This window comes from Psammomys obesus, unplaced genomic scaffold, assembly GCF_907164565.1.
Source record: "Psammomys obesus unplaced genomic scaffold, mPsaObe1.curated_primary_1811, whole genome shotgun sequence".
In the NCBI taxonomy this organism is placed as follows: Eukaryota; Metazoa; Chordata; class Mammalia; order Rodentia; family Muridae; genus Psammomys; species Psammomys obesus.
The window spans coordinates 586,149-609,605 of NW_026596046.1; the positions used below are offsets into that span (position 1 = coordinate 586,149).

A 23,457-nucleotide genomic window follows, 5' to 3' on the forward strand; every position below is an offset into this window, starting at 1 on the left:
AACTAGATTGCTGGATATTCTGGTAACAAAGATTGGACTTACCCCTAGGATCCTGAATCTGTTAATCAGTCAGATCACTGTTAAACCCTTGTCAAGACTACCTCTTCTTGCACTAGATGGGAAGTAACAAGGAGACACTCAAAAACTGCATATACAGAGAATGAGCAGCACTGAAGCACTAGCTCTTAAATTGGCCTTCATTAAACCTCTCTCCTCAAGCTTTGGCTTCTATTTGGAAGAGGAAGCATAAAAATCAGAGTCAGAGGGGGAAAATGACTACAAAAAAATGAAGTTTTTCAAATAACAGAATTGATACACACAGGAACTCCCAGAGAATGTTCCAGCAGATACAAAATTGCATAGGTTCAAACCAGAAAAAAATTACAGCTATGAGATGGGAAAGCAGACACAAAGAACAACCCCTAACTAAGGAGCAATTTGCAATATATCTGTTGAAAGGAAAGGGAAAACCAATTTTTTCCACTAGAGTCACTGATTATATCAAACATATTCCACACCAGGCCATTGAAATAGGAGTAGTTGACCAACACAAAACACATGCTATTTTGCTTTCATTGTTTATTTCAGAGAGTGTTATTGTTGTTTACTTAGTTTTGATATTTGATTTTTTTTGTTTTATTGGGGTTTTTGATGTTTTTTTAATTTTCTTTCTTTCTTTTTTTTTTCTCTGCTCTAGTTGGTGAGATTAGAGAAAGATAAAGAGGGAGAGAGAATGGAAGAGAAGAAAGAGTCCATTAGACTGCTTGCACTAAACTTAAAGTATATGAATTCTGGTTGGACTTGAGGTGAATATGAGAGATCTTTGACAAAAGAAATAATAGCATCCTTGAAGATGTTATAAGAGAATATTAGTACTGGATATTATATTTTTAATTGTGTGATGCTTAAAGGAAAGAAAGGAATTTGTATGTTTTGTAAAGGGCATTAACTTGTGTATAGAAAACAGGAAGTATGAATATATAAGCAAATCTAATTTTAATTCTAATTTAAGTGATAAAATAAAAAATTCCAAATGATTTTTATACACAAACATTTAAAACGTGAAAATGAATGTCAGAAAGCAGGTAGTTTTACAATACCATTAGCAGAGTGAGGTGGGCTGCATCTGTTGGAAGTTTCACATGACACTGAGCAGAGCTATTGTTGACTTCAGTGATGAGACTGAGAACCCAGTGAGCAGTGCAGTAAGAGCTGAAATCAAAAGTATGTGATATTCATTAGAAGAACAATACTGGAATAAATGCAATCTAGCTTTATTATAAACACAAGAGTAATATTCATGAATTAAATTTAACAGCAACTGCTTAGAAATTTTGAAAAGAAAACAGTGCAATTTTTCCAAGAAAACTAAAATAAGGCACATTAAAGGCCAATGGCATTCTGTTGTCAGTGCAAAAACATACTATATTATAAAGTTTCTCTAATGGTTTATCATAAAAAAATTAAAATTACAAATAAATCCTTACTCTTACAGATAACATAAAATTAGTCATATCTGTCCAATTTAAAAACAGTATGTTCATATATCTAAAAGATTCTCAACCATACAAGTCCAAATAAGAATGGAAAGGGGGGGAATCCAAGATGGCAGTGACCAGAGCACACCATATTCAGAGGAGCTGAAACTTTGAATTGGTGAGTTGAGGGGCTGTGGAACCCAAAACAACGGTATGCAGAGTCCAGAGAGAAGGCTGACAAACCCTGATCTGAGTCCAATAGGACACATGTCAACTGCGGACATCTCTGTGGACTTCTCCTGGGGAATCAGTTCCTGGGCACTTCCCTGTAATGGGCAGAAGCAATGGCAGAGGTAGCCAAGCCTGAAGCAGAGGAAGAAGTGGAGGTGCAGCCAACAGGGAGGCAGAAGCAGAGGTACTGTAACTAGCAGCTGAAGCAGAGGAGGCACCCCGCAGTGCACACAGCTTGCCTGAACACAGTGTTGCCTGCTCCAAGCACAGATCTCCCTTCTTGAGATTTGAGACTGAGAACATTCAAACCCCTGGCATTTCCCCCGCGAACTTCAATCTCCAGCCTTGCCTGAGGAGGAGGCAGCAGAGGAAGCACATAGCGCTTCCCAATTCAGAGAGCAGAGCCCAGCCTGCTGTGCTCACAGATTCAAGCACAGAGCACAGGGCTGGGCACACAAGCCCACAACAGAGTACTTGTCCCACCTGCAGAGTCAGCCACAGACCTCAGAGTACAGCCTGCTGAGCCCTCCACAGACTGGAGACCACTGGGCAGTCAGGAAACCTGCCCAGGCGCTTTGTGCCCGCAATCTTTGCTTGCTAACTGCGTTAGCATCCACACACCCTCCTGTGCTTGCTCCCAACTCTCACATCCCAAGAACCTACACTCTCTAGCACTCCCCTTCAAGACACTCTTACAGGCGCACACATGTGCTCGAGCGTGCCTGCACCCCCCCCCCCACTCCCCACAATAATGAATCTATGCCAACAGCTTTTCCTCCCTCAGATACAACTGAAGCACCAACACACACTCTCAAACCACTGGACCTCCCTGATCTTCCTGAAGAATTCTCCAGACACCAGAGAAAGACAGTTCCAGTCTGAAGTTCAGACTCAAGGAAAAAACAATAAAGATCACATATAAGCAAATGGTCAAAGGTAGCCATAAGAACACACCCAACAAAAATCAGGACAGCATGGCCCCACCAGCAAACTCCAAAATCAATGGATATTTTAATTCAGCAGAAACACAGTAAAATGACTTTAAAGCTATGCTTATGCAGTTATTAGAGGAACAAAAAGAGTAAATGAACAGAGCTCTCAAAGAAATAAGACTATAACTGCCCACGTACAGGAACAATTAGAGACATAGAGAGGACACAAACAAAAAAATAGAAGCTACATTCACTCAGATGAAGGAAATGATGCAATGTATGAAAACAGAATTAGAATCTATAAAGAAAACACAAACAGAGAAAACCCTGGTACTGGAGAACTTAGAGAAAAGATCAGGAACCACAAAGGTAAGCATCACCAATAGAATACAAGAGATGGAAGAGAGAATCTCGGGTGCTTAAGATTCACATGCTGAAATTGATTCCTCCCTCAAAGAAAAGATAAAATCAGGAAAGTCCCAAAGACAAAACATCCAAGAAATCAAGGACACCATGAAAAGACAAAACCTAAGAATAATAGGAATAGATGAAAAAGAAGACTCCAGGCTCCAAGGACTGGAAAATATTTTTAAGAAAAGCATAGAAGAAAATTTCCCCAACTTAAAGAAAGAGATGTCCATAAACATACAAGAAGCCTACAGAACACCAAATAGACTAGACCAGAAAAGAAATACTTTACGTCACATCATAGTCAAAACACTAAACCTAAAAAACAAAGAAAAAATATTAAAGTCAGCAAGGGAAAAAGGTCAAGTAACACATGAAGGTAGACCAATCAGAATCACACCAGACTTCTCATCAGAAATTATGAAAGCCAGAATGGTATGGGCAGAGGTCATGCAGTCTTTAAGGGAACACAGATGCCAACCCAGACTACTATACCCAGCAGAGCTTTCAATCAACAGAGATGGAGAAAAAAATATGCCAGGGTAAATCTAAATTTAAGCATTATCTACACAGCAAACCAGCCCTATGGAAGATACTATAAGGAAAACTCCAATCCAATGAAAATAACCACACCAAAGAAAATATAGGATACAGATAATTTCCCAACAAAATTAAAAAAAAAAAAAGCAAGGAATCATAGTAAGACCACCAACTCCACAATAAAAGGAACTAACAACATTGGACACTATTATCTATCAGCATCAATGGACTCAAATTTTCAATAAAAAGACACAGACTAACAGGTTGGTTGTGGAAACAGGATCCAACATTCTTCTGCATCCAAGAGAAACACACCTGTGTGAAAAAGATAAACAATACCTCAGAGAAAGGGCTGGAAAATGTTTTTCAAGCAAATGGACCCAGAAAACAAGCTGGGGTAGCTATCCTAATATCAAATAAAATAGACTTTCAACAAAAATTAATCAAAAAAGATGGGAAGGGGCACTTCCTTCTCATTAAAAGAAAATTTCAACAGGATGACATCACAATTTTGAGCATCTATGCCTCAAATACAAGACCACCTACATTTGTAAATGAAACATTATTAAAGCTGAAATCACACTTGATCCCAACACCTTAATAGTGGGAGACTTCAACACTCCACTCTCACCAAGGGACAGGTCATCTCGTCTGAAACAAAACATGGAAACAAGGGCACTTACAGAGGCCCTAAATCAAATGGACCTAATAGAGGTCTACAGAACTTTCCACTTCAAATCAAATGAGTATACCTTCTTTTCAGCACCCTCATGGAACCTTCTCTAAGATAGATCATATAGTTTGTCACAAAGCAAGCCTCAGCAGATACAAGAAGATTTAAATAATCCCTTGCATCCTATCTGACCATCATGATCTAAAGCTGGACCTCAACAACAACAGAAACAGCAAAAGGCCTGCACAAACATGGAAACTGAACAACTCACTACTCAATGACAGCTTGATTAAGGAATAAATAAAGAAATGAAAGACTTCCTAGAATTCAATGAAAATGAAAAGCGCAACATACCCAAACTTATGGGACACAATGAAGGCAGTGCTAATAGGAAAGCTCATAACACTAAGTGCCTTCAAGAAGAAATTTGAAACATCTCATACAAGCAACTTAATGGCCCAACTGAAAACCCTAGGGAAAAAAAAAAAGTAGATACAGCCAAGAGGAGCAGACAGCTGGAAATAATCAAACTCAGGGCAGAAATCAACAAATTAGAAACAAATAAAACTATTCAAAGAATCAATAAAACCAAGAGCTGGTTCTTTGAGAAAATCAACAAGATAGAAAAGCCCTTAGCCAAACTAACAAAAAGGTGAGAGAAAGTTTTCAAATCAGCACAATCAGAAATGAAAAGGGGGATATAACTACAGACACTGAGGAAAACCAAACATTCATTAGGTTTTACTAAAAAAGCCTATGTGCCACAAAATTTGAAAATCTAAATGAAATGGACAATATTCTTGATAGATTTCATCTACCTAAATTAAGTCAAGATCAGGTAGAAAGATTGAATAGTCCCATATCTCCCAAGGAAATAGAAGCAGTAATCAAAAGTCTCCCTTCCAAAAAAAGCCCAGGGCCAGATGGTTTCAGCGCAGAATTCTTCCAGACTTTCAGAGAAGAGCTAACTCCAATTCTCTTCAAACTATTCCACAAAATAGAAACAGAAGGAACATTACCAAACTCATTCTAAGAAGCCTCAGTTACCTTGATACCTAAACCACACAAAGACCCAACAAAAAAGAGAACTTCTGACCTATCTCTCTTTTTTTTCACATTTCTTTAATGTTTTTATTTTTTTATTTTTTTTTACTATTAATTACACTTTATTCATTTTGTATTCCCCCATAAGCCCCTCCCTCCTCCTCTCCTGATCCCACCCTCCCTCCCCCTTCCTCAGGCATCCCCAAATCCACTGATAGGGGAGGTCCTCTTCTCCTTCCTTCTGATCTTAGTCTATCAGATCACATCAGGAGTGGCTGCATTGTCATCTTCTGTGGCCTGGTAAGGCTGCTCACCCCTCAAGGGGAGGTGATCAAAGAGCAGGCCTATCAGATTATGTCAGAGGCAGTCCCTCTTCCCATTACTATGTAACCCACTTGGACACTGAACTATCATGTGCTACATCTCTCTTATGAACATTGATGCAAAAGGTACTCAATAAAATACTTACAATCTGAACCCAAGAATACATAAAAGATATCATCCACCAGGACCAAGTAGGCTTCATCCCAGGCATGCAAGAGTGTTTCAATATATGGAAATCCATCAATGTCATCCACCATATAAACAAACAGAAGGAGAAAACCACATGATCATCTCCTTAGATGTCAAAAAAGCATTTGACAAAATCCAACACCCATTCATATTTAAAGTCTTGGAGATATCAGGGATACAAGGCATATACCTAACCATAGTAAAGGCAATATACAGCAAGCCTATAGCCAACATCAAACTCAATAGAGAGAAACTTAAACCAATCCCACTGATATCAGGGACAAGGCAAGGCTGCCCCAATGTCTCCATATCTCTTCAACATAGTACTTGAAGTCCTAGCTAGAGAAATTAGACAACTAAAGGAGATAAATGGGCTACAAACTGGATAGGAAGAAGTCAGAATATCAATATTTGTATATTATATGATAGTATACATGAGCAGCCCCAAAAATTCAACCACAATACTCCTTCATCTGAAAAACACCTTCAGCACAATAGCTGGATATAAAATTAACTCAAAAAACAAATTTGTAGCCCTCCTGTATATGAAAGATTGAGCTGAAAAATAAATTAGGGAAACTACACCCTTCAAAACAGCCACTAAAGACATGAAGTACCTTAGTGTGACTCTAACCAAGTAAGTGAAAGACTTGTTTAGAAAAAAAAAATCATGTCTCTGAAGAAAAAAACTGAAGAAGATATCAGAATATAGAAATATCTCACATGCTAATGATCAGTAAGGTTAACATAGTAAAAATGGCCATCATGACAAGAGCAATCTACATATTCAATGCAATTCCGATGAAACATCAGCATAATTCTTTGCAGAACTTGAAAGAACAATTCTCTATTTCATATGGAGAAACAAAGAACACAGAATTGCTAAAAAAAAAAATCCTGTACAACAAAAAATCATTTAGATGTATCCCATCCCTAATCTCAAGCTGTACTACAGAGCAATAGTAATAAAAACTGTTGGTATAGAAACAGAATTGTGGATCAACAGAATTGAATCGAAGTTCCAGAAATAAAACCACACACCCACGGATACTTGATTTTTTAAAAAGAAGGCAAAACCATGCAATGGAAAAGACAGCATCTTCAACAGATAGTGCTAGTCTAACTGGATGTCTACATGTAGAAAAATTCAACTAGATCCATATTTTTTTAATAATTTTTTATTAATTACACTTTATTCACTTTGTACCCCTCTGTGAACACTTTTCTCCTCACCTCCCAGTACCACCCTCCCTCACCCTTCTCTATCCATGGCCCTCCCCAAGTCCACTGATAAAGGAGGTCTTCCACCACTTCCTTCTCATCCTAGTCTATCAGATCTCGTCAGGACTGGCTGCATTGTCTTCTGCTGTGGCCTGATTTTTATCACCATGCACAAATGTAAAGTTCAAGTGGATCAAATACTTCAACATAAAACCACACACACTAAATCTGGTAAAGAAGAAGTGGTGAACAGCCTTGAACTCATTGGCATAGGATACAACTTTTTGAAGAGAACACCAACTGCACAGGGTCTAAGATCAACAATCAGTAAATGGGACCTCATGTAACTGAAAAGCTTCTATAAATCAAAGGACACCATCATCAAACAAAACAACAGCCTACAGACTGCAAAAGGATCTTCACCAACCTTATATATGATATAGAGCTAATATCCAGAATATATAAAAATTCAAAAAGTTAAAAAGCAACAAATCAAGTAATCCAGTTAGTAAGAGCTGGAGGGGATGGGAACTCCACAAGGAGAGCAACAGAACAAGATAATTTGAACACAGGGAACTTCCCAGAAAATCATACTCCAACCAAGGAGTATTCATGGAGATAACCTGGAACCCCTGCACAGGTGTAGCCCATGGCAGTTCAGTGTCCAAGTGGGTTACAGAGGGACTGCCTCTGACATAATCTGATTGGCCTGCTCTTTCATCACTTCTCCCTGAGGGGGGAGCAGCCTTACCAGGCCACAGTAGAGGACAATGCAGCCACTTTTGATGAGAACTGATAGACTAAGATCAGAAAGAAGAGGAGAACCTCCCCTATCAGTGGACTTGGGGAGTGGCATGCATGCAGAAAGGGGAGGGAGGGTGGTATCGGGAGGGGAGGAGGGAGGGGCTTATGGGGGATACAAAATGAATAAAGTGTAATTAATAAAAAAATAAATAGATAGATAAATAAATAAATAATTGATGTCGGGAAAAGGCAAAAATAATTAACTTGACAGCCACAACACCTGAGTTGAGTTTTGTTGTCTGGAGGATTCTTTTTTAATAAACACAGGTGACTGACCCAATGGTAAGGAAGACGCTAAAAGATAAAATGAGTCCTAAAAAAAAATGGGGTACAGAGCTAAACAGAATATTCTCAATAGGGTAATATCTAATGGAAGAAAAACAAAGAAATCCTCAACATTGTTAGTCATCAGGGAAATGCAAATCCAAATGACTCTGAGATTTCACCTTACATCCATCAGATCAAAAACTGAAGTGACAATAGATGCTGGAGAGGATGTGGAGAAAGAGGAACCCTTCTCCATTGGTGGTGGGAATGTAAACTTGTACAACCACTTTGGAAATCAATCTGTCACTTTTTCAGATAATTAGGAATAGTGGTACCTCAGGATCCAGCTATACCAATCCTAAGCATATATCTAAAATATTCTCAAGTATACATCAAGGACATTTGATCAACAATGTTTGTAGTAGTTTTATTCGTAATAGTCAGAATCTCGAAAAACCCCAGATGTCCCTGAATTTAGGAATGGTTAAAGAATGTGTTGTACATTTACACAATGCAATACTACTTAGCAATTAAAAACAAGGAAATCATGACATTAGCAGGCAGATGGTTGGAACTAGAAAAGTTCAACCAAAATGAGGTATCCCAGAAGCAGAAAAATGAGTATATATACTTTTTCACTTATAAATGGATTTTAGACATATAATATAGGCTAAATATACTAAAATCTGTACACCTAAAGAAGCTAAGCAGGAAGAAGGATCTAGGGTAAGATGATCAATCCTCATTCAGAAAGGCAAATGGGAGAGACATTGGAAGAGGGAGAAAACAGGGAACATGATAGATGCCCACAACAGAGGGCCTCTGAAAGACTCTATCAAGCAGGGTATAAAACCAGATGCTGAGACTCATAGCCAAACTATGGCAGAATGCAGGGAATCTTATGAAAGCAGAGGGAGAAAGACCTGGAGGGCATAGGCACTCAACAAGGAGAACTACAGAACCAGAAAATCTAGGCAAAGTAGTCTTTTCTGAGACTGATACTCAAACCAAAGTCCATGCATGGGTATAACCTAGGACCCCTGCACAGATGGAGCCCATGGCAGCTCAGTCTCCAAGTGGGTGTCCTAGTAAGGGGAACAGGGGTTGTCTCTGACATAAACTCAGAGGCTGGCTCTTTGATCACCTCCCCTTGATTTGGGAAGAGCATTACCAGGCTATAAAGGAAGACAAGGAGACAATCCTGATGAGACCTGATAAACTAGGGAGGGGAGGAAGACCACCCACCATCAGTGAACTGAGGGAAGGGCAAGGGATGAAAAGAGGGAGAGATGGTTCAATTGGGAGGCTACACTTATACTTTGTAAATGAATAAATTGTAATTAATAAATAAATTAATTATAAATTAAAGATATAAAAGATCCATGAATATAAAAATTAGCAAAAAGTAGTATAAACTAATGTTTACAGGAACAGTATAAAATGCTATAATTAAATAATATTCTTAAAAATTGGAGGTAAAAACAGTTAAATATAAAGACTCTTACATACCACAATGATTCTATAATTTAAAAACTGGTCTCCTCCCAATCCACCTTCCCTTCCTCTTCTCCCCCTATGTCCCTCCCCTAATCCACTGAAAGAGTAGGATCTCCTCCCTTTCTGTCTGACAATATCATGAATGGATGCATTGTTTTCTTTGTGGCCTTGCAAGGCTACATCCCCAAAGGGGTGATGATCAGAGAGCCTGCCACTGAGTTCATGCCAGAGACAGCCCATGCTCACCTTAATAGGAATCTATGTGGAGATTGAACCTATGGCTACATATGAGCAGTGGTTTTAGGTCCTCTCCATGGATGGTCCATGGTTGCAAGGGAGAGGGCCACAGCTGGGATACAAAGTGAATAAATTATAACAAATAATAATAATAAAATGTAAAAATAAAATAAAATTTAGTAAAATGTTGTCAGGAATGGACTGATAGAAAATTAGATAGCCAATAAAATTAGATAGCCAATAAATTGGGTATTTAATATGTGGGATTATCTTATAATAAAGAAAAAGCTATAAACTTTACATGAAATGAACATAAATTCCCAAAGTTCACAAATCTACAGGCTTGGGTTAGAGTGATATCAGTTCTGTGGGTAGAACTGGACCTACTCAATATTACTTTTCTTTTTCTTTTGGACTTTATTTTTTTAAAATTTTTTTATTAATTACACTTTATTCATTTTGTATCCCCCCATAAGCCCCTCCTTCCTCCCCTCCAGATACCACCCTCCCTCCCCTTTCTGCAAGCATGCCATTCCCCAAGTCCACTGATAGGGGAGGTTCTCCTCTCCTTTCTGATCTTAGTCTATCAGTTCTCATCAAAAGTGGCTGCACTGTCATCTTCTGTGGCCTGGTAAGGCAGCTCCCCCCTCAGGGGGAGGTGATCAAAGAGCAGGCCAATCAGATTATGTCAGAGGCAGTCCCTCCTCACATTACTATGTAACCCACTTGGACACTGTGGGTGTCCACATATGTAACCCACATAGCCCTGCCATGGGCTACATCTGTGCAGGGGTTCTAGGTTATCTCCATGAATACTCCTTGGTTGGAGTATGAGTCTCTGGGAAGTTCCCTGTGTTCAAATTATCTTGTTCTGTTGCTCTCCTTGTGGAGTTCACGTCCCCTCCAGCTCTTACTATTTCCCACTTCTTACATTTTAAAAAGTAATTTCAGGAAAGGTTGAGGAGGTGGCATCCTAAGATAAATGGACAGTGGGCTAACAATACTCTGGGTTTTTTGTTTGTTTGTTTGTTTGTTTCAGACTTTTCTCAGGCAAAAGATATACCCCAAAATGTCCTTCAACATTTTTGTCCAATATATCATGTGATCCCAAAGTTTACATCTCAAAGTTGGTTGTTCTGTAATCCCTCTATGTAGTGGGATACACACTGAAGCTCTATATAAGCCAATCAACATTTTTAAGGTTGTTCACAGTGAATCCTAGAAGTCCAATTTCAGGTGTTTTTGAATAAATAACAAATCAAGTTACTGGGGGAAAATCTGACCAAAGATCATCTATCTTAGGAAATCATCTTTGCTGTATAATTCAAACATTAGTTTCCAAGGTGTGCAGCCATAGCAGAAGTTAATGAATAAAGACATAAGTGTTTTCTAGGTATACTCTGCTGCTTTAAGGTTGCATCTTAGGTCAATTCATCCAGGATACATATTGTCCAGTTATCATTTACTCTTCATATACATGAGGAAAGTGGAAGAAGACTTTTTTATATTTTAAAATATATATTTTATAACAATTTATTTGTTTTCTATCCCAGATGTAGCTCTCTCCCTCATCCCCTCCCAATACCACACTCTCCCCTCTTCTCTCCCATGCCCACTGATATGGGGGATCCTTCTTCCGTTCCATCTAATCCTAGCCTACCAGGTCTCATCATGACTGGCTGCATTGTCTTCATCTGTGGCCTGGTAAAGCTGCTCCCACTCAGGGGGAGGTGATTAAAAAAACAGCTACTGAATTCATGCAGTCAGCCCCTGTTCCAATTACTAGGGAACCCACTAGGAGACTGAGCTGCTATGGGCTACATCTGTTCAGCAGTTCTAGGTTATCACCTGGCATGGTCCTTTGTTGGAGTATCAGTCTCTTTGCCCAGATTTTTTGGTTCTGTTGTTCTCCTTGTGTAACTCCAATCCCCTCCAGGTAGAAGACTGTTTTTTTTTTTTAATTTATCTTTTTATTTATTATAATTTATTCACTTTCTTTACCTGCTACAGCCTCCTCCTTTGTCTTCTCCTAGTCCCACCCACCCTCCATCTTCTCCCTCTATTCCCTTTCCCAATCCCCCTGATAGGGGAGGACGTCCTCGCCTTCTATCAGACCCTAGCTTATCAGGTCTCATCAAGCCTGGCAGCATCATTTTCCTCTGTGGCCAGGCAAGACTTCACCATTCAGGGGGAGGTAATCAGAGAGCCTGCCACTGAGTCTATGTCAGAGACAGCCCCTGTACTCCTTACTAGTGAGCCATGGTTCAGGCATAGAAACGGATTGGTGGACCAATTGAATCAAATTGAAGACCCAGAAATAAACCCACACATTTATGGAAACTTAATTTTTGACAAAGAAGTCAAAACCATACAATGGAAAAAAGTATAGCATCTTCAACAAGTGGTGTTGGTCTAAGTGGATGTATACATGTAGAAAATTAAAATAGACCCATATTTATAACCGTGCATGAAGTCAAAGTACCAGTGGATCAAAGACATCAACATAAAACCACAGACGCTAAATTTGTTTAGAAGAAAAAGTGGGGAAGAACTTTGACCTCATTGGCAGAGGAAAGAACTTCATGAACAGAACACCAACAGCACAGGTGCTAAGATCAACAATTAATAAATTGGACCTCATGAAACTGAAAAGCTTCTGTAAAACAAAGGAGACTGTCATCAGAACAAAATGACAGCCTACAGACTGGGAAAAGATCTTCATCTACTCTACATCTGACAGAGGGCTAAAATCCAGAATATATAAAGAACGAAAGAAGTTAAACAGTAAAAAACCAAGTAATCCAATTTAAAAAATTGGGTACAGAGCTAAACAAAAAATTCAGAGCTAAACAGAGGAATATATAATGGCAGAGAAACAATTAAAAGAAATGTTCAAGTTACTTAGTAATTCAGGAAATGCAAATCAAAAGGACCCTGAGATTTCACCTCACACCCATCAGAATATCTAAGATCAAAAATCAAGGGATGATGCTTACTGGAGAGGATGTGGAAAAAGGGGAACTCTCCTCCATTGCTGGTGGGAATGTAACCTTGTACAAACACTTTGGAAATCAATCTGGTGCTTCCTCAGAAAATTAGGAATAGTACTACCTCAAGATCCAGCTAAACCATTCCTGGGAATATACCCAAAAGATGCCCTACCATTCAATAAGGACATTTGCTCTACCATGTTCATAGCATCTTTATTCATTATAGCCACAATCTGAAAACATCCTAGATGTCCCTCATTGAAGGAATGGAAACAGAAAGTATGGTGCATTTACACAATGGAGTTAAATGCAATTACTCAGCAATTAAAAACAAGGTAATATAAAAATTGCAGACAAATTATGAACACTAGAAATATCATCCTGAGAGAGGTAACCCAGAATAAGAAAGACACAAATGATATATACTCACTAATAAGTTGGTATTAGCCATATAATATAGGCTGAAGCCCTGAAGAAGTTAGGTAACAAGGGAGACCCTGGGGAAGATGATTAATCCTTATTCAGAAGGGCAGACAGGATAGACATCAGATGTAGGAGAAGAGAGAGAACAGGACAGGAGCCTTACATAGACGAACTATGAAAGACTACCCACCAGGGTATCAGAGTAGATACTGAGACTCACAGCCAAACTTTGAGCCAAGAGGCAGAATCCTAGTAGAAGAAGAGGGAGATATAAAGATCTGGAGGGACAGGAACTCCAAAATGAGACCAAGAGATCCAAAATACCTGGCCCCAGTGGAGCCTGCAAAGACTGATACTCCAACCAATGACTGTGCATGGAGGGGAACCCAGACCCCCTGTTCAAAGGAAGCCCATTTTCCAAGGAAGCTCAGTTTCCAAGGAAGAAGGTTGTTTAAACCAGCAAGTTTATGAGATTCTTGTAACATGTATTTTAATAAATAATCTGGATTTTATAATAAGCCTTCAATAGAAGACAATGTTTCAACTGGGAGCAAATTTCTCCCCCCCCAAAAACAACAACAACAACAACATAGTCCAGAGAAATACACAGACACTATTTTTTTTTGGGAGAAAAGGACATAAAGCTTTGATTCTCAATCTGTGGGTCATGTTCCCTTTGAGGGCCACATACCAGATATCTTGTACACCAGGTATTTACACCACAATTCATAACACCAGAGAAATTACAGTTATGATATAGTCACCAAAATATTTTTTATTAGAGGTCACCAAACCATGAGAAACTCCATTAAAGGGTCATAGCATTAGGTATGTTGAGAAGCACTGCGACAGAGCCTGAGCACACTCATAGATCGTTTATTCACTTTCTACATGACATCATCTTGTCCTGAGAATTAACTGAAGGAGTGCTTAAGAGTGGTTACTTGTTGGTGGAAAGTGATCACTGCAGGAAGCGAGCAGGTGTGATCTAGTCCACTAGTTCCAGGTGTTTACAAACTACTTATAGTATTTTCTATTAATAACTGTTTCATAAAATATAATATCTCACTCATTCAGCAATTTAATTTTTAATAAAAATAAAAGATACAATAAAATATGATTTGATAGCTTGTACCACTTAAATTCTTCTTTTTAATTTATTTACTTATTCACTTTACATCCCAATAGTGGCCTCCTCTCTACTCTAATCCCAATTCTACCCTCCCTCTTTTTTTATGCTCCCTACTACTCAGACAAGGGGAGCACTTTTTCTAATGCTTCACATTACATCAAGATACATAAGGACTGAGCATATCCTCTTCCAGGGTGGCCTGGAAAAGTAGCCCATCCAGGAGAAAGTGATTGAAAAGCATGCATCAGAGTCCAAGACAGAGAGAGCTTCTCCTCCCCTTACTAGGGAACCCACATGAAGATCAAGCTGCCCATCAGGTACATATGTGTAAGGAGCCTAGGTCCAGTCGATGTATGGTCCTTAGTTGGTGTTTCCATTTCCACAGGCCCCACCTGGGACCAAGTTAATTAGCTTTGTTAGTCTTCTTGTAGAGAGTCTATCGCTTCTAGGTCTTTCTATCCTTTCCTCACTCTTCTACAAGGCTCCCTGTGCCCTGCACAAGGTTTGCTTGTGGGTCTTAGCATTTCTTTTGGTTCATTGTTGGGTGTAGCCCCTCAGCGGATAGCTATGCTAGACTCCTTTCTGCAAGCATAGCAGAATATTGTTAGTAGTGTTGGGGATTGGCTCTCTCCAGTGGTGTGGGTCTCAGGTTGGGCCAGGAATTAGTTGGGCATTTCTTCTTTCTCTGCTCTATTTTTATCACTGTACATCTTGTAGGCAGGATAAATTTAAGGTCAAAGTTTTTGTGGGTGGGTTGGTATTCCTCTCTTTTCACAAGGAGTCCTGTTTAGTTAGAAGATGGCATCTTTAGTCTCCATGGCCCCCACTACTAGGGAGTCTCAGCTAAAACCACTGCATATCTGCCCAGGAGCCTACACTGCTCTATATCTCCAGCTTGTCTCAGAGATGTCCCCACCCATGGTTTCTCTTCTTTCTGCAAACTCTCTGTCCTCCCACCACCATTCTCCCCACATAAAATTACCCTTATTTCCCTCTGCACTTCCTCTTCAACCAATTCTGCTGTCTCTTCTATTTCAAGCATTTTCCCTTGGACCATTCTTGTTATTTAGATTTTTTTTTTGGGTCTGTGAATTGTAGTGTGGTTATCCTGTACTATATGGCTAATATCCATTTGTAAGTGAGTACCATGTTTGTCTTTTTGGTTCTGAGTTACCTAGCTCAGGATGATCTTTTCTAGTTCCATCCGTTTGCCTTCAAATTTCATGATATCCTTGTTTTTAATAGCAGAGTAGTATTTGGTTGTGTAAATCTACCACACTTAATTTATCCATTCTTTAGTTGAAGGACATCTGGGTTGTTTCCAGTTTCTGGTAATTACAAGTAAAGCTGCTATGAACATAGCTGAGCAAATGTCCTTGTTGTATGGTGGACCATCTTTTGGGTCTTGAGGTAGAGCTATTTATTACCTGTTATCTCAGAAAGACCAGATTGATGACCAGATGAGTTGTACAAGTTTCTCCTCCCACCAGCATGGAAGAGTGTTCCCCTTTACCCACATACATCCTTGCCAGCATGCACTGTCACTTGAGGTTTTTATCATAGCCATTCTGACAGATATAAGATGGAATCTCAGAGCCATTTTGATTTGCATTTCCCTGATAACTAATGAGACTGAGCATTTCTTTAAGTGTGAATGAAAACATTCATGTGTATTAGTATAAATAATAAAGTAATTTTTAAAATACAATAAAATAATCGTTTGTCAATTCATATCCAATTCTTTTAAATGATTTTTTCTCCTTATCCATCATTGTGATCCGCCTAAGTCCTATAATATGCTGACACAGTATTTCTCTAGAAAGTCCACATGACTCCTGTAGTAATTGCTTTTATAATTGCCTTGGCTATTATGATATAATGATATAATGATGGGGGTCACTGTAAGCAACTGAGGGAAAAATTGTAAGCAAACACAACTGTGACTATATAAGAACAGTCATGTCAGGACTGATTTCTGCCTAACACAACACCAGTAATTGCAAATATGAGACAAATGGGTATGGAATAAGATGTTCATGCGTTACTATTTCTTTATCCTTTAGATTATGTCATATTGCATGGTATGCTGAAACCTACTTTATAAAACTTTCTCTCAGTTAACAAAATAATTATTAGCTTCCTAGTGTTTAAAACTATTACAGTCATTATCAGGCTTAATATAATTATTATTTGAATAATGGAGAAACTTTAAAGTAAGAACAATGTTAAAATGCTTAAAAATTTCCAGGTCTCTGTCTCCTGTAGCTTTCTCAAAATGAGTCATCCAGAAAAACAGCACCTTGGGCTATTCAAGAATTTACAGCCCCTAGCTAAAATAAGATCCAATATTTGATTTGCTCAAATGAGTCGAGTTCTTCATGTCTGTGAACAAGAGCAAAGAAACTCCCATTTGGATACCATTAGATTTCCTGGATATGTGCTTTCCTTATCCAATGTTATGTTATTCAAAACAAAAGCTTTATTTCTCTCACTTTCATATATATACTTCTATAGCCATACACACTGACTTCAATCAGCTTTTGGTATCTATGCATAATCCTGATATGCATGTGACTTCTTCCTTTGATATTTATTTCTAAGTGATGCAATACTTAGGTGCTTGTGCTTTGTTCAGTTGTCTCTACTCTATCTCAATTGACCATCATTTCTCTAATTTATTTCCCACTCAGGTATTCCATGAGAAGGGAAACTTGAAGAGAGTAAAATTACATAAGACACAGTAGTCCTGCAAATAATATGTAATATATGCAATTGAAAATGGTTTTGTGACTGCAAAGAAAAACACAGACAAAGCAGTATAAACATACAGGCCATACCACAGAGATACGATTGGTAGAAACATAATGCTTATGAGGAGATACTGGTCAGCCAATGGAGATTTGGTGTTAAATAATGATGGGAAAATCTGGTGGGTAAATTTCCTTCAGTGAGAGCACAAAACAATAGTCTGATACTACTGAGAGGCCATTGATTTTCTAATACTCTCCTGCCTTGCTGAACTTCATAGAATGAAACAGGTAGAAGGAGGAGAGAACAAAATATAAGGACTTTTATTTGCAATGACACAATGACAGTTAAACCTTACTGTAAAACCCTCAATTTACTGCAATTTTACTTTGCCAAGTTCAGTTGATATCACTGGGAGGCCTGTCCTTTTCTAAAGGGAAATGGAGAATCAGTGGCCCTAACGGGAGGAGGAAAGGGTGGGTAGGCTACAGTTGGTATGTATTATATGAGAGAAAAGAGAGAGGGAGAGAGAGAGAGAGAGAGAGAGAGAGAGAGAGAGAGAGAGAATGAACCTCTGAAACCCTGGAAGGCATCTGAATAACAAATAAAATTCCCCACAGAGGGCTTTGCATGACAGGTAAGATAGGGCCTGAGACTGTTAAAAGTCAAGGCTGTCAGAGAGTCTCAGAGGGCCATGCAAGTACTGTCCTTAACAGTGTGTCCCCCAAGGAAGTATAAGGAACAAGACATCCCTGATCTCCCAGAAATAGCTTCCAAACTATATTGTATTCCTTACAGATGATGTAGGTCTACAGGAATGAAATAGAGATTCCAAATATTAAAGCAAGGCAGTGGCTTCAGAAGGGGGATCATATTTCCTACACAGAGCAGGAGTGTGCAGAATCCCAGCAAATCACCGCCTATGCTGCTTCATTGCCTGTGACTCCTGCACAGTCCAGGAGCAGTCTTCCTTTTCTTTAGCAGCTTACAGTCAGGCTTTGGCTAGATCAGGTACCAGCTGGTACCTGGAATCTAGCCAGGAGCCTGACTGGTAAAAATCCTGCCTGCAGAGATTTTTATTACCTCTGGTTGCCTCTGATTGGAGGAGTGTGTGAATTCAAAGAGAGGATGGATAAGAACCAATCAGGAGAGAGATCTCAAATCTAGGCATGAAACGCAAAAGCCTGCAGTAACCTTGGTGATCTGCACCAGAGCTGTGCTGATTCATCTATCTCACCCCCCTCCCTGTGTGTTGCAACAGAAGCAGGGAACTTGAAAGGGGAAAACAGGAAAAATGTAATTTAACCATGAGCTCTGGCTCCAATTAAAAATACACAATACCAGCCACTGGTGCAGGGGTCTAATCATTTATCTGGATGCTTGGGAATGGATCCTGGCTGTCTAAACGAATGCTTTCATTTCTGTCTGCACCATTCTGATTGTGAGTCTGAGATGCCAAGTGCAGCTTGCTGCTGTCTTTTTGTGATCTGCCTGTCTCAGTTTCCCCAAGTGTTATGATTATGTGCTTGAATTATAACAGTATATGGTATATTTATGTCTATGAGAGTACCCTACAAAAAGTTGCTTTGATTTGAAAAGGAAATGTTTTTTTTTTTGTAAGCCATGCTCAAAACAAACCTAATATTTTCCAATGTCTTAAGTATAATGAAATAATTGAAGAGGTATTCATTTTAGAAAAGAATAGCTTAAATATTCTCATAGTCATATATTCTCAGCAATTCTGTGTGAGTGTAGTATTTGTATGTAGTTTGTCTGAAGATAATGGGCAAACATTGCTATTTCTCAGGAACAATTGATACTATTAGATTTTTATTCAATGTTAATATATGAAGTAATGTATTTGAAAAAAAAAGTACTATTTCACTCTCTAATAAAAATTGGGTTCATTTAAGACATGTGTGTGTGCATGGACATGAGATCATCTGCTGAAACATGGATAGTCTCTCAAAGCCAGCATCCCTGAAAAAACTATCTGACCCTCCTCCTCCATCAGCTCATTAAATGCCGATTGCTACTCTGATAAGGGTTGGGATTTATGAGTCCTTCATCTAGCCATACTGAAATTTTCGCTGGCTGAATATAGTGCAAGAATTGTGCATACAGTTACAAATGATGACAATTCCTGAGTGCTACTATGCTTAAATATCAATCAAGTACTGGTTCAGTGCAGATGTACTTTATCACTTTCTGATTTGAGAGAATGTTTCTTCAAGAAATGGAATTTGACAAATGGTCTAGCCTAACTGTGCAGAAAAAGTCAGAGATTTTTCTGTCACCACTGCTCCCACATGCCCTGGGATTGCATTCTAATGTCAGTATACCTGTTTTTTAATATGTGAGTGCCAGAAAAAAAATCCCATACTTAGCAGGGAAAAGCTAAGAGACAGAGAATATTCTCCTCCACCACAAGATCTCTATAAGTTATTCAATAATAAGAAGTCAGCCCTCAAGAAACACACAAATACACACATATCTATATATACATATGTGTGAATATATATTTATAATATATATGAATATATTTGTAACATAATGCACACATCAGAGAGTAGTTATGTATATGTTTGTATATATAATAAAATTGGTAATTTATGAAAATAATCATTGTTTTGATAATAAATTGAGAAGACATGGAATGAACACAGTAGGAGAAAAATGGTGGAAATAAAGTAAATACAGTATTTAGATATGAAACTCAAAAATAAATCAAGGAAGTTTATATACAAATACACACATACATATGTATGGATATGGAATTAAAATGCAATTATTCTATATTTGGAGAGATATTGCTGCAACAACTATAAATCATATAAAAAATAAAATCACTGTTGAGAGTAATGAGCTTTTGTGTCTTGGTCACAGGGTCCCTATAGTCTCCTACTCAAACATCATGTAACGTTTTGAAAACTATAATTAAATATCCACATTATGAATTTCAAGACCCTATTGCTGAAGATACTAATTATTAACTGACAGACATAGGAAATCACTGAGACAGTGATTAATATTAAGTTCCTAGAGACAATCCCTTTGTTTCTCAGGCTGCTATTTTTTTTTTCTACTCTGCACCACCATGTTCAGCTTATATAAGCACTACAGCTAACACTACTACAAAATTTCACAGTAAACTGCATGATTTTACCACATTTTTCAAGTATTATAATTTGCCAGATCTTACCAATAGAAGGTGATTAGTGTCTTGATGCTCAATGCCACATATGAATTTTTAAGTATGTCTTTAGTGAGTCATGCAGATTTTTATCATCAACAAAGATAAAATTAATGCCTTCTACAGTAAATCTTGACTACCACATATGGTTGTTGATATAAGAGATCTTTAAGATGACATTCAGCTGCTGGTTTTTCTGAAACAGTATAATTACTAATTGTGTTTTAAATATATATCGTTATACTCATAAACACTTTTAGTTGTCACCTCCAGGGCAACCTTCATTTTGCATCACACAGAGATGATTAAAGAATTTCACAGCTGCAAAAACTTCAAATAACACCTGGCATTGTTGTCTCTGACACAAATAATGATTACACAAATTTCATAAATATTCCAAGACTATGACAATATTGCACAAATCAGGCAAACAGTTTATAAGATCCAGAAAAACCAGATGCCTACTGTGAATAAAGTGTTTCATATGCAGAGTAAGGAAACTACACACATAAAATCTAAAAAGAAATGCACACCTAAAAAAGACAATCAGAATGACACTACAAGATGGTATTTCAACCACAAAACCTCATAATAAATGTTTACCTAAAATTGAACATAACTAGGTAAATGGCTCAATCAGAAACTTGTGTGAATAAATAAGAGTACTTGGGGATTTTTTTCCTTCCTTACTTCTTTCTTTTCTGTTTTGGTGAGAAAGACAGCCAGAGATAGGGAGATGGAGACCTTGCATATAAACAGAGATGTACAATGTTGTGTAAGTAATGGTGGGGAGTATCTGAGAGAAGTTGGGTAATGAGAAAGAATGTGATCAAAATGTATTATTTGAAAACTATAGTTTTTGTTGTTTTTTAACCTTCATTTATGATTTTTCCTCATAAGTTTTTAACTGTTTATAACTTATTCATTTTATATCCCAATTGTTGCCCCCCTGCCTCATCTCCTATGGGACAACTCTCCCTATCTCTGCACCCCATCCTCTTCCTCTAGTTCACTGAATAGAGGAGTCCTCCTCCCCTGCCATCTATCTGATCCTAGCTCATCAAGTCAAACCAGGACTGCCTGTATCCTCTTCCTCTGTGGCCTGGCAAGGCTTCATCACCAGGGGAAAGTGATCAAAGAGCAGGAAACAGAGTTCATGTCAGAAAGAGGCACTGCTCCCCTTGCTCGGGAACCCACACGGGGACTGAGCTGCCTGCCTATGGGCTACATCTGAGCAGGGTGTCAAGGTCCTCTCCATGAATGGTCCTTGGTTGGCATATCAGTCTCTGCAGGCCCCCTGGGTCCAGGGTTTTGGGCTCTGTTGGTCTCCTTGTGGAGCTCCTGTCCCTTCCAGGTCCTTTTATTCCTCCTGCCTTCTTCCATAAAACTCCCTTTGATCTGCTCATAGTTTCGCTGAGTCTCAACATCTGCTTTGATACCCTGTTGTATGGAGCCTTTCAGAGGACCTCTATCGTAGGCTCCCATACTATTCCCTCTCTTCTACCACTTCTGGTGTCTAACCTGTCATTTTTTTTAACATCCTGAGGGTATCCTCCCAAGGACCCCTCCCCCAGTTTCCATCATCCTCTCTTCCCCTCTTCCTTTCCCCAAAGTAAAGGGGGACTCCCCATATCAACCTTCCCCAGCACATCAAGTCACATCAGGAGTGAGCATATCTTCATCCCCTGTTGCCAGGCAAGGCATCCCTATGATCAGGAAGTGACCCAAAAGCAGGCAATAGAGTCCATGTTAGAACCCCCCACACACACTTGCCAGGATCCCCATATGAAGTCCAACCTGCTGATTTGTTACATGTGTGAGGGGGCAGAGGTCCAGATCATGCATGTTCTTTGGTTGATGTTTCACTCTCAGAAGGCTCCCACGGGACTCGGTTACTTGTCTCTATTGGTTCTCTTGTGAGGTTCCTGTCCACACCTTCTAGCCAGGAAGGAATAGTGGACAGATGAGATCAGCAACCCACTGTCAAAACCTGTGGGCCCAAAATTATTCTGTAGGATAAGGGTGATCAAAGATAGAGGTAAAGTCCAAACAATAATTGGCTCAACCTGAAACCCACCATAGAGTAGATAGCCAGCTCCTGACACTAATAATGATACTCTTCTATGTTTTCAGACAGGGGCCTAACTTAACTGTCCTATGGGAGGCTACAGCCAACAGTAGATCAAGAGAGTATCTTGATATCTCTTGATATTCCAGTGCCTGGTTGAAACCTTAAATCTTTAATTTTTTTGCTTTCATTATTTTGTTTCATTTTGTTTTGTTATTTTCTGCTTTGTTTTGTCTTAGATATAAGTTCATTTTATCACTTTAGGGTTACATGCTAACGTTTTCTATTCATGAAAATTTGGTAGTTATTTCGGTACAAGCAGCATTTAATGTCTCACCATATGATTTCTATTAAATAAGTGAATGAAAATATTTAACAAGCTTTTAATATTTTAAAAGAATAGTGGACTTGCCTATGTTGATTTAAAATAGAACCCCTGCACAGATGTAGCCCATGGCAGTTCAGTGTCCAAGTGGGTTACATAGTAATGGAAAGAGGGACTGCCTCTGACATAATCTGATTGGCCTGCTCTTTGATCACCTCCCCCTGAGGGGGGAGCAGCCTTACCAGGCCACGATAGAGGACAATGCAGCCACTTTTGATGAGAACTGATAGACTAAGACCAGAAAGGAGAGGAGAACCTCCCCTATCAGTGGACTTGGGGAGTGGCATGCATGCAGAAAGGGAAGGGAGGGTGGGATCAGGAGGGGAGGAGAGAGGGGCTTATGGGGGGATACAAAATGAATAAAGTGTAATTAATAAAATAAAAAATACCAAAAAATAAAAATAAAATACACACTGTTGTATTGTATAGACCGAATTTCATGGTGTCCTATATCTTATCTGAATGTGAGACAATTCACACACAAATAAATAATGTAACAAGATATATTTTTTTCACACCTCAGCATAAAATCTTAGACATAACCTTAGGTTAATACATAATGTAAGCTACCATTGGAGCAAGGATTGTTAAAGTGATCATGAGTTGTTGGAAGAGTTATAGAGCATGTAATTGGAAGAACATAAGTCAATTGATGGAAATGTGAAATGTGGGG

At 38.7% G+C, this 23,457-nt stretch overlaps 1 long non-coding RNA gene across 1 annotated transcript in view; it reads right to left on the minus strand.

The window, feature by feature from the left end:
- Nucleotides 1-1,068: 1,068 nt before the first annotated feature.
- LOC129688583 (uncharacterized) overlaps nt 1,069-23,457 on the minus strand; it is a 242,547-nt gene continuing 220,158 nt past the window's right edge. The window contains exon 12 of the long non-coding RNA XR_008721970.1: nt 1,069-1,212. This is a non-coding gene — a long non-coding RNA (uncharacterized LOC129688583). The remainder of the gene's footprint in view (nt 1,213-23,457) is intronic.